We start from the raw sequence: 11623 nt of genomic DNA, 5'->3' as shown, positions 1-11623 counted from the left end.
GTTCCGCTCCGTAGTTTCTTGTATCTAGGTGTCGGGCGTGGAAGTTCAGGGTGTCCAGGTGTTCCGCTCCGTAGGTTCTTGTATCTAGATATCGGATATCCAGGGTGTTCATGTGTTAGGCTTCGTAGTTTCTTGTATCTAGGTGTCAGATGTGGAAGTCCAGAGTGTTCAAGTGTCCCTCTGCATAGTTTTCTGTGTTTAGGTTTCCCGTTCTGAATCGATCGGCACCAAGATCTATACAGTTGCTGTACGAGATCAAGGCATATTGAAATAGCAAAGGAGATGATTGTAATTCAGTTCAGTCATCGTCGTCGTCTTCGTACCTCAAACTACTTTTTTGGATAACAGATGGCACTGATTACAACACGTAGTTGAGACTTGTGTCAAAGCTTACGAAATTCCTAAATGACTCAACTTCTTTCTGAATGAATTTCATTCTACATTTAAGAATATACTTTCCTTTCAAATTTATATATATTTTTGTGTTTCTAAGAAAAATCAATTTATAAAATACATTTATATGGCTTTTAACATTTTCGACAACGCAATATATTTATCTGATTAGTGACATTGCAATGTATTTATATTTTATATTTGTTTAACAATACAGATTTCAGTGTTTAAAACTTTTTTCATATATTCCATTGAACAACAAAAACTTGTGATATCCCCCAAAACACACTTACGTGTACAAAACTACGCCAAGTACAGGATTACTGTGAATTCCTCTAACAAAAAGTATTGATATCATATTATTGAGCCCAAGTACATAAGTCACTACTGTTACCTACTCCCCGTACCTCACGTTGTGCACTGGTATCACCTTTAGTGCACCGTGGTGAATCCCTATGTTTCACCACGTGATGGACGTAGGATTTTTGTTGATGAGCTCGTGCTCTGGGCGGACGAATAGGATTTTTTCTGGGTGTGTGATTCAACCAATCCGTTTATATTCTTTTTAACTTCTTTCTTGTTTATTAAAAAGACACGGTATATCTGATTACAATTAATTATTTACGGTTCCCTGAGCCAAGCTCGAGTGTCCGTTCTACTTCAATTTTATCTTTTATCCTTATCTCTCGTGGAAGAGTGGATCAAGGATTTATTAAACCGATCCTATAGCTTGCCGCGCTATATGGTTTACCAAGAATCGTTTCAATAGGTATTTGGTATGATTCCTGTGGGGCATATGGCTAAGCTAGCGTAGTGCTATCCGCCAATGTCACACAGTCACCTGGTATTTGGATGAGATATGGTTCACAATGCTATATTGGTCACCAATCACACTTTTTAAGGAAGAGATTCAGTATGGCGTGGCAACGCAATGTTGTCCGCCAATGTCGCCTCGTGATTCAGTGGTTCTTTGGATTAGGAAACCTTGTACAGCTGTCGGTGGTGTTATCCACCCGCTGACGAGGTATCTGTTGGTAAATTGGTATAGGAGACTTGAGAGGCAAGGTGGTCAAGTGGTTTTTCCAATGCCCGTAACCCTTTTTATTCCTCTCGAACCCGCTTTAGCTGGTAAGTATCGTTTGGAGACACTATGACTCCAACGAACCCGTCTAGACTATTCAGGGAGGATTAGAACTCCTTTACTTAATTACTTTCAAATCCTGAACTTTTCTGCCTCGAGCTTCACCGTAGGAGGTGTAATGATCGAATGAATATCTTATCGCCATTTCGCTCGGCTTTTATACTCGCGGAGCGTACGTTAATGCCGACTTTGAATTTTTTCTATTGTTGCGTTGCCCCATCTATGAGACCCGCTTATACTATCTACTCCGGGTGATTTAAAATATCTTCCCGCGTGAAGTTTAAAGGGACGCACAATGTTTTGGTCTTGGGTTTGTTTTCCCTCAGAATGCCTTTGGCTCAATCGCACTCGGCGGATTCCATCATCGGGTATTATCTAATCAAAACAAAAACATTGCGTTCGTGCCTATAATGAAATAAAATAAAAATACGCTCTGTTGCGTTACACTACACGTTTTCCTATTATATGATCTAGCATTGGCCCATCATTTTAATTATATTTTCAAAATTTCCTATAACGTTTTCACTACTCTTTTACATTACTACTGCTTCTCGTAGTTGATTATGATTTAATGGTTATTTAAAAATTAATAACACTGTAGCTGATTCCTTATCGAGTACTACTTGGCGGGTAGTCAAGGAAAACACATTTCTTTATATCAGTGCGCCACATGACCATATTATAACTAATGATGAAAAACTGTTATACACGCCTAGTGACGAAGCATACCTCAAGACTTGTAAGTCCTATGGGACCATCCGCTTTTGTAAAAGGGCATATCCGAAGTATCGCATTAATGGATACGACAACTGCTTAAGTAAAATCATTAACGAACCAAAACAATTAAAAAAGGACGATGGTGACCTGAATGGCGCTAAAGACACTATCTGGATTCAACTCAAAGATAACCAACGTTGGTTATATGCCGCCCCCAAGCCAGAAACTTTAAGGATATTATGTGAAACTCGAGTCACATGAGCAACAATCTCCGGAACGCAATTATTATGGATTAAACCGGGATGTACCGGGACGTCTAACAATGTAATCTTCCATTCCCAACTAGACATACAATTTAATAGTTCCAAAAGCTACAGTCCGTTGATAAGTTACAACTTTAGTGACAAATACTGGAAAATCAACAACATTACAGATAGTACGATATTTGAAAAAACTGACTTTTTGGAAAGTCCCGACATACAGCCGATTAACTTAAGCAGATTAGAGAGCCGATTGGATGATATCGTGGCAGAAGCCGTTAGAACACACGAACTCCCTATTCCAATCAGTGAAGACAACTACTTCAGATACTTGGAAGTAAGCGATATAACCATTGGCGTTATTAGACGTAAGTTAGTGTATGAGTTGAATATCCCCATACTAGAGTTGAATGACTATGAAGCTTATAGAATCATACCTGCACCTCAATTAGTCAAGGAAAACACATTTCTTTATATCAGTGCGCCACATGACCATATTATAACTAATGATGAAAAACTGTTATACACGCCTAGTGACGAAGCATACCTCAAGACTTGTAAGTCCTATGGGACCATCCGCTTTTGTAAAAGGGCATATCCGAAGTATCGCATTAATGGATACGACAACTGCTTAAGTAAAATCATTAACGAACCAAAACAATTAAAAAAGGACGATTGTGACCCGAATGGCGCTAAAGACACTATCTGGATTCAACTCAAAGATAACCAACGTTGGTTATATGCCGCCCCCAAGCCAGAAACTTTAAGGATATTATGTGAAACTCGAGTCACATGAGCAACAATCTCCGGAACGCAATTATTATGGATTAAACCGGGATTTACCGGGACGTCTAACAATGTAATCTTCCATTCCCAACTAGACATAGAATTTAATAGTTCCAAAAGCTACAGTCCGTTGATAAGTTATAACTTTAGTGACAAATACTGGAAAATCAAGAACATTACAGATAGTACGATATTTGAAAAAACTGACTTTTTGGAAAGTCCCGACATACAGCCGATTAACTTAAGCAGATTAGAGAGCCGATTGGATGATATCGTGGCAGAAGCCGTTAGAATCGGAAATCATAGACGCAACATGACCTTGACAGAAACCATATGGTTCTAGGTGACGTACGTCGGATATGCCATAATAGCCTTAATATTATTATATGTGATTTTAAAATGTCGTCTATGGCGTCTGTTAATATTATGCGCAAACGTCAAGCCGTGCGACCATTATTTTGTGAATTGCTTCAACTCCGGCGGACAAAACACTGTAACTACAAATCCAATACCTAGGCAAGTGGTCTTTGCGAACGACCCAGTGGTACCTACAATTAGCTCATCTGACCTAACCGCAGTAAGGCCAGCGAGATCAGCAAAACGAAGATCATCCGCCAGGGTGATCCCTCTTTCCGAATTTCAAGATATTGAAAATTCATTAATTTAAAAGAATAATTTCCAAATTTAAGGAGAGGCTTGTTATGCCTCACGATAGGATTCGTCGTATAGTTAATCTCCAGACGCAAAGTCAGCATTAGACGAATGCTGACCCTATGCACAAGACGTTAAGATAAAAGCGATGAGAGACACCTTGTGAGCCACAGCGGTCACTCGCAAAGTTACTAGCTAAAAGTGAAGTCCTGGAGCGCAATTCATAGTTGTGAATAATTAGTATGATTGTGCCTACTCCTATTAAATCTTATGTTCTTCGGTTCGTACCCCCACGTCATCTCCATTCGAATAAATTTTTGTTTCCAACATGAGTAAATGAATCGCTTCCTTGTTTGACTTTTGCTGACTTAAATAAATTGATACTATTTCATGACCACTATCATACTCTATACCGTAAACGTTAATTACCAAATCATTCATCTTCTCGAATTTCGAAATGTCCTTTAAGCCAATCGGAAAATTTAAACCTTCATACCTTAGCACTGAGCTGAAGTGGGGGTACGAACCGATAACGCTTACATTATTTTTAACTGGATGAAGAGCTGCGGTGACGGACCAGAGGAAACAGTACGGATCGTTGTTTCTAATGTTTACGACTGCTTTCTTACTTTGCACCTCCTTCGGTAATTCGATGAAAGTAGATAGGCCACCGTGTATCGGAATGTATCTGTTGATGTTTACCGCCAAGTTTATAATTTCTACCAATGACCAACCAGATTACCTTTCTTGAAAGTCTTCAACCTTGGCTAGTAACTTTTCCTTCACATTTGTGTTGAACCAGTCGCTGATATCGGTGGACGGTAGAACAACTTCGTTCTTAGTGTTGAAGAACTTTAGTTCTTCGACAATCTGACCAGCTTTCATTGTCTCGAATTTACAAGACAGTACGACGTTCACCTTAAAATTTCCATCCTTTCGAAGTGCGTTTTTTACTCTCGCAGTAAACAATTTTCTGGAATCTTCAAGGAAACGACCCAAGTCCTTGTGTCGCAAGTTTGCAATGACTCCAGTCCTTATTCCTCCCTTAAAGGCAGATTCCAAGTCATCCCAACGCACTCTGTCACTTCTTCTCTCCCTCACCATTCCGCAATTCTGCGAGATAACGTTCGAGGTCAAACGGGCTGACGTCCGAAACCTGCACGAACGTTCACGAGTCCGTCGAAGCTTCTGGAAGGCTTTCCGGGGTGGGGGGGCAAGGGGCTGTCTCAAAACGTCGTGCGAGAGGACCGCCGGCTCTGGGAGCGAACCTTCCCGACTTAGCATGGACACGAACCGTCGAAGCTTCCAGAATGTTCTAGAAGGCTGTAGAATGTTCTAGAAGGTTCTCGATCGTGCGTAATTCCTAGAATCGAGCGCAAAATTCCCGGAATGTGACGCAAAATTCCCGGAATCGAGCAAAAATTCTTGGAATCGAGGGTTCTGATGACGTCACTTTCAGAAATCGTAGAGCTCACGACGGCAACTTAGCACGGACACCCACCTTCGAAGGCTCTGGAGTGTCGGTATTATGTCGGTGCAGGAATCTATATCCAGAACTCTCCAACTTATACTACTACTAGACACAGGCAGCGGAAAGTGGACGTACGCACCGAAAAGGAATTTTCCCGAGCCGTACCCACGGCCTACGAGAAGATGTGATGTAACGCACGCACGAATGACGGTCAATCCGCCGATTACACTATTACGCTTTTCTAGTCCCCTTTCGCATTCCACTTAACATAAATAATCACTCAATAATATCGGTAATACAATCAGGGTAGGAATTAAAACAGAAAAAAAATAACTAGATCATCAAGAGGTAAAATCATGTAAAATCAAGATAACGAAAGACACAGAAAATGATAACATCAAATATCCGATTCCCGAATGCGTGGTCGACACTCGGATTGGCTCTTATTATTGAGGGAGCTTATGCGACCCTAGGTAGCGTGTAATTACGTGCCGACTGACTCCTATTCTCGCGAATTTCGGGAGTCCCGAGGACTCAGGTAGCCGCGGCGGGATTTATGCTATCATGTAGCCGTTCGCATTGCAACGAGAAAATCTTACACGTGCGATCCGATCAACCAAAGAATAAAAAGCACGCTAACACTCACGGAAATATCTGGACAAGTGTACTCACTTTCTTCTTTTCTAAATTGACACGTTTATTAAGCCTTCACCTAGCGCGGCCTGGATCAGTGGCTGCTAGGGCTCTAAAATAATTACCTTTTTACGTTGAGCGCCAATTGGTTTATGGGCAAACCAATAAATCCTACTACAAAATGTTCGAAGTGCAACGGCTAGTCAATTAGAGAAGAGGTTCGAATTGGGTGACCCGAGGAAATTGCAAGAATAATAGCATTTGATCAATTATAAATTTACTTACAGTTTATTTTCCTTATTCCAATTTAACTAGTATATAGTCCTTGTATAGTGAATTGGTTAACGGTTATCCTCTGGTACAATATGTCTATGTCGCTTTTGTCTATCTAGATCGATCAACCCCACGAGTTTCCTTTTGTCTCTCTCCAGCTCTTTCCTATGAGCCCTTCCACGAGAGAGTTTCTTTTCACGCCTTCCTATTAGCGCGACACGACCGCGAGTCTCTTTCGCACGCTTTTCTACTCGCGCCACGTGACGGGGATCTTCGGAACCAATGATCCTGCGCACGCGCCTTAGGACAACCTTTGATCCATATATTCTAACAGGAGTCTCGTCTGGCGTTGAGGCTATCTTAAGAAATTTCGATTCTGTCACACAATATTACTCAGGTAGATAGCATGAAGAGTTTCGTACCCGGTTACAAGAAATGCTGCTTACCAAAGAATAGAAAGAAGAATAATCCACACAAAGGAAACTTTCGATAGTCTAGTTCCGGAGAGATGAATAAAATGTCCACCTGGCAGAAAGGTCCACGACGAAAGAGAACGCAACCGATTCTTTACGCGACACCCGGGATACTATACTCCTACTCGACCCTTAAATTTGCCGATTATAATTGGTTAAATATTCACCGCGATTACTTCCGTCAATCCTAGATGCGTATTGATAATATATCGCCAGAATCTAGGATCATTAACCTTATCAGGTAGCTTTAAACGTTCGAGCGGTTGCGTGCGCATCCTTCGCGCAGCCCTCTGGATAATAGTTGCTCGCTAGCGCTCCGACGTAAGGCGGTACTGGCGTCTTCCGCGCTGTCATGCAGCTGTCCGCATGTTGTTGTCGCGAAGTTTGGAGAGTGTGTTCATCGTGCAGTGCCTCTGAAGTATCTCGCACTATCTCCCTGACGCTTACTCCGACCCTCAGCAGCCGTGCATTTCCGTAGTCATCCGCTCCCCTTCATGCATCCAGTTGCGTTTACTGATTTTACGCGGCCCCAAAGATCAGCACCTACGGTTGCGTTTCTCGATTTCACACGTCCCCAAAAATCGACACGATCCGTTAAGTTATCTCATTTTCTGAAAGGTTTTGTGAGAGGTCTCGCTTTGGTGGAGTTGGGCCTGTTCCACCCCGACTCCCAGGTCATATCGGCTTGTCAGTTCCCGGTAACAAAAGAATTGTTGACGCCCGTCTGGCTTGCGGATGCATGAGCAGAAGGTAAACGACCGAAGGTAACCTAGGTTAGTTCTCGAAGATAGTTCTTCGATTTTTCGCTATCGGTGTCGAGATAAGAAAATACGCTATAGTATACAGTAACATGTCCAATTGAAGTAGAACACTCAAATTTTTGTGTATTTCTGCGAAACCATGACAAAGGAGGGGTGTCAATAAACATGTATTTTTGGCCCCGACTAGATTCGGCTCATTTGCTCAAAAATGAATTGTCACGATGGGACACACAACCTCTTAAAACCGTTTATCGACAGAGCTTTTTGATTCGGAAAACCAGGGGGGCTTGGCAGTCGACGATTTACATAGGAATTTAGGCATCGTGTCAATGATGGCTGGGTTTCATCCTGTTGTAGATCTACTCCACTCACCAAACTTTCTTAAAAACTGATCATATGTATGAGGAATAAAATGCGTGAGAACGATGATTCTGCTAGGTGGCGCACATACTTTTTCGTGGCCCTGTATCAATCGAAATTTTCAACATTATCAATTCCGCGGTACGAAACGCAATTCTTCTTATTCTATAGTTAAAACATTCAACAAATAAACAAGTTTAAGATGCAGTAGGCTCACCAACAATGATAATATTAACACTGGTTCATCACAATAACGATAGTAACCTAGGTACCAAAGTACAGATGCAATTACCCTCAACAGCTAACCGTTCTAGCACTGCTTTTGCAGACCTTAGAAAAGGGTAAAGAACTTCAATTCATTATTTTCTCTCCATCTTCCTTCAATAGAGCAAACACCTAACAGGAATCAAGAAGTCATTTCTTACTGAATATTGATACATGGACAAATAGACATATACAAACATCACGTCATTTCGAGGTTATAATCGATTATATGTGTGTTGCTCTTCTATCTTATTTGTTTATTTGTTGAATTTTTTAACTATAGAATAAGGAGAATTGCATTTCGTACCGCGGAATTGATAATGTTGAAAATGTCGATTGATACAGGGCCACGAAAAAGTATGTGCGCCACCTAGCAGAATCATCGTTCTCACGTATTTTATTCCTCATACATATGATCAGTTTTTAAGAAAGTTTGGTGAGTGGAGTAGATCTACAACAGGATGAAACCCAGCCATCATTGACACGATGCCTAAAATCCTATGTAAATCGTCGACTGCCAGGCCCCCCTGGTTTTCGAATCAAAAAGCTCTGTCGATAAATGGTTTTAAGAGGTTGTGTGTCCCATCGAGACAATTTATTTTTGAGCAAATGAGCTCAATCCAAGCGGGGCCAAAAATACATGCTTATTGACACCCGTGTCCTTTCGAAAAACCAAAGACATATTTTTTAGGAAATTTCTTTTCCGTTCGAATGTGGAAGGTTTTATCCCGATCATATATAAAATGGTCGAACGGCAGGGGTCGGAGCGAAATAGTGCATTTTGGGACTTTTTTTAAAGTGCGAGAACTAGTAGTTCCGAAAGGAAATTCATGTTTCTAAGTATGGCATAAAAAAGCGCATCCTTCGGAAGTCAACAACACCCCCATTGCATCCCTATATCATAGCATCGATCTAGAGGGAGCTACACTCTCTTGAAGTGGAAACACTTGATTGGCCATAACTTCTGAACGCGTCGGCCAATCTGGTCCAGTTTCTGCTTGATAACATTTTCAACGATACTGCAGATTCTCACAACATTATTGTTTTCGGAGACGATTCCGTGACGGAAATCTCTAGATATCGCAAGCGCACCCGAAGCTTCCCCGCCATTTTTCATTAGGAATACGATGAAATATAAGTTTCATGTTTATACTACGTTGTAGCTGAGACTTCAACAATTAAAACGCGCTTTTAAACATCGAAAAAGAGCGATTGCTTTTCACCGCGACGGTGATTGCGAGGACAACATTATCGCGTAGTAACTTACGGCAAACGGTGGCGCGCTGTTCAGCTGAATCCGGAGTTAGGTCGTTCCGTTCAGTAACCGGATCTTACTAATATTCATAAAAATAACCGCGTAAAGCTTTCCGTTAATCACCGGGAATAATTCGACAAAACTGGGGTAAGTGCATGTTCGCGGATGAATCTAAAATAATGTTTAAAAGTACGACACATAGGCGCATTTAGAGGCGTTCCGGAGAACGCATCGACGATCAATTTATTACACGCGACACAATAAATACATGGCAGTCGGTTACGATTTTGGCGAGAATCGACTCGCGAACGGATATCGTAATTTTTCAGAACGAAACCGTGAGTTCGGAGGCCTACGTGAACAGAATTTTGCGGCCGATTGTAGTGTCTCTAGCACGCCGTGTCAGTAATAAATTCATTTTTATCGATGACAATGCGCCGTTGTTGTTTCAGAATTTATGAATGCCAAACAAATAACACGAAGTTTGTGGCCCGCGTACAGCCGAGATTAAAACCCGATCGAAAACATCTGGGCTGTTTCAAAATCCCGAGTTCGCGCTCACGAACTGCCGCGTGCCACGTTGGACGAATTACAAATAGTGATAGTCGAAGAATGGCGGGCGATTTCTCAGAACGCGATCACGAACATGATTAAAAATATGTCATCGCAGTATCGGATGTTAATACGAGTATGGGGAAACTCGTTAAAATATTAACTTCAAAAATACACTTTGTGACACACAATTATACGCACGTACATGTATTCGGAGATGTTTTGGAGTCAAAAAATACGGCGGAAATGACGAACCGTTGAGACCTGATCTCCGAATATATGATCACTACAACACATCACACACATACTACACTACACGAAACAATATAACACGTGACAACACAAACATTCGACTTTCAAAAGTGTTGTAGCAATCGCCATTTACACTTGCTGCGTACCATCTACCTCCTCGTGGTGAATGTTAGGCAACGTAGAATTCTCATGGGGTATATCAAAGAATTCTCCGGCTGAAGACGGAAGGTTTTTTTAATCGAATATTAATCTACTTGAAAGTCAGATGATTGTATTTAACGTAACTGTAAAACGAAGGCTAATATTGCCTTACACTTGGATGTTATGTGACAGCTTTAATAGCTCTCCCGGAAAGCTATGAGAGGTACGGGGGAGGCCTCGCATTTTTTTTTCAGGAAATTTTTATAGGAAGGTTTTTTTATTTTTCACGTTTCTTCTATTCTTAATTCAAATTATACACGGTAATTAAGAGGTTTAAGACACAAAACATAAGAAGAAAAAGTAAAAAAAATTAATGTGACAAAATCATTGAATTAAATAACCAATAAATAGATAAATGAATAAATGAGATAACAATGAAAAATTAAACAATTGAAAAAACTGCTTTAATTAATAATTTTTTAAAAATTTCTATTTTTTTCCATTGTCAGCGCCGCGGAACGTATGGCCTGAGTGGTTGCCCCGCTACAGATCTCTCCGCACCTCGAGCGGCCAACTACCCCACCATGCGCGCCAAGCGATTGTCCCCCAACTACCTCGAGCAAAACTCGCAAAGTTTAGGCGTTTTTTCAAATGAAAAATTTAACCCCTTAACAAACGCATTTTTCGATGTTTAAAAGCGAGTTTTAATCATTGAAGTCTCAGCTACAACGTGGAATAAATATGACACTTCTATTTCATCGCATTCCTAATGAAAAATGGCAGGGAAGTTTCGGGTACGCTTGCGATATCTAGAGATCTCCGTCACGGAATCGTCTCCGAAAACAATAATGTTGTGAGAATCTGCAGTATCGCTGAAGATGTTATCAAGCAGAAACAGGACCAGATTGGCCGGCGCGTTCAGAAGTTATGGCCAATCAAGTGTTTTCACTTCAAGGGAGTGTAGCTCCCTCTAGATCGATGCTATGATATAGGGATGCAATGGGGGTGTTGTTGACTTCCGAAGGATGCTCTTTCTTGTGCCATAATTATAAATATGAATTTCCTTCCGGAATTACTAGCTCTTGCACTTTTTAAAAAGTCCCAAAATACACTATTTCACTCGAACCCCTAACGTTCGGTCATTTTGTATTCGATCGGGAAGGAACCTTTACCATTTGAACGAGAAGAAAATTTACTAAATAATTTGTCTTTGGTTTTTCGAAATCGGTCATAATTTCAC

Source organism: Cephus cinctus, unplaced genomic scaffold, assembly GCF_000341935.2.
Source record: "Cephus cinctus unplaced genomic scaffold, Ccin1 Ccin1_scaffold0599, whole genome shotgun sequence".
In the NCBI taxonomy this organism is placed as follows: domain Eukaryota; kingdom Metazoa; phylum Arthropoda; class Insecta; order Hymenoptera; family Cephidae; genus Cephus; species Cephus cinctus.
This window is presented reverse-complemented; position numbering follows the sequence as displayed.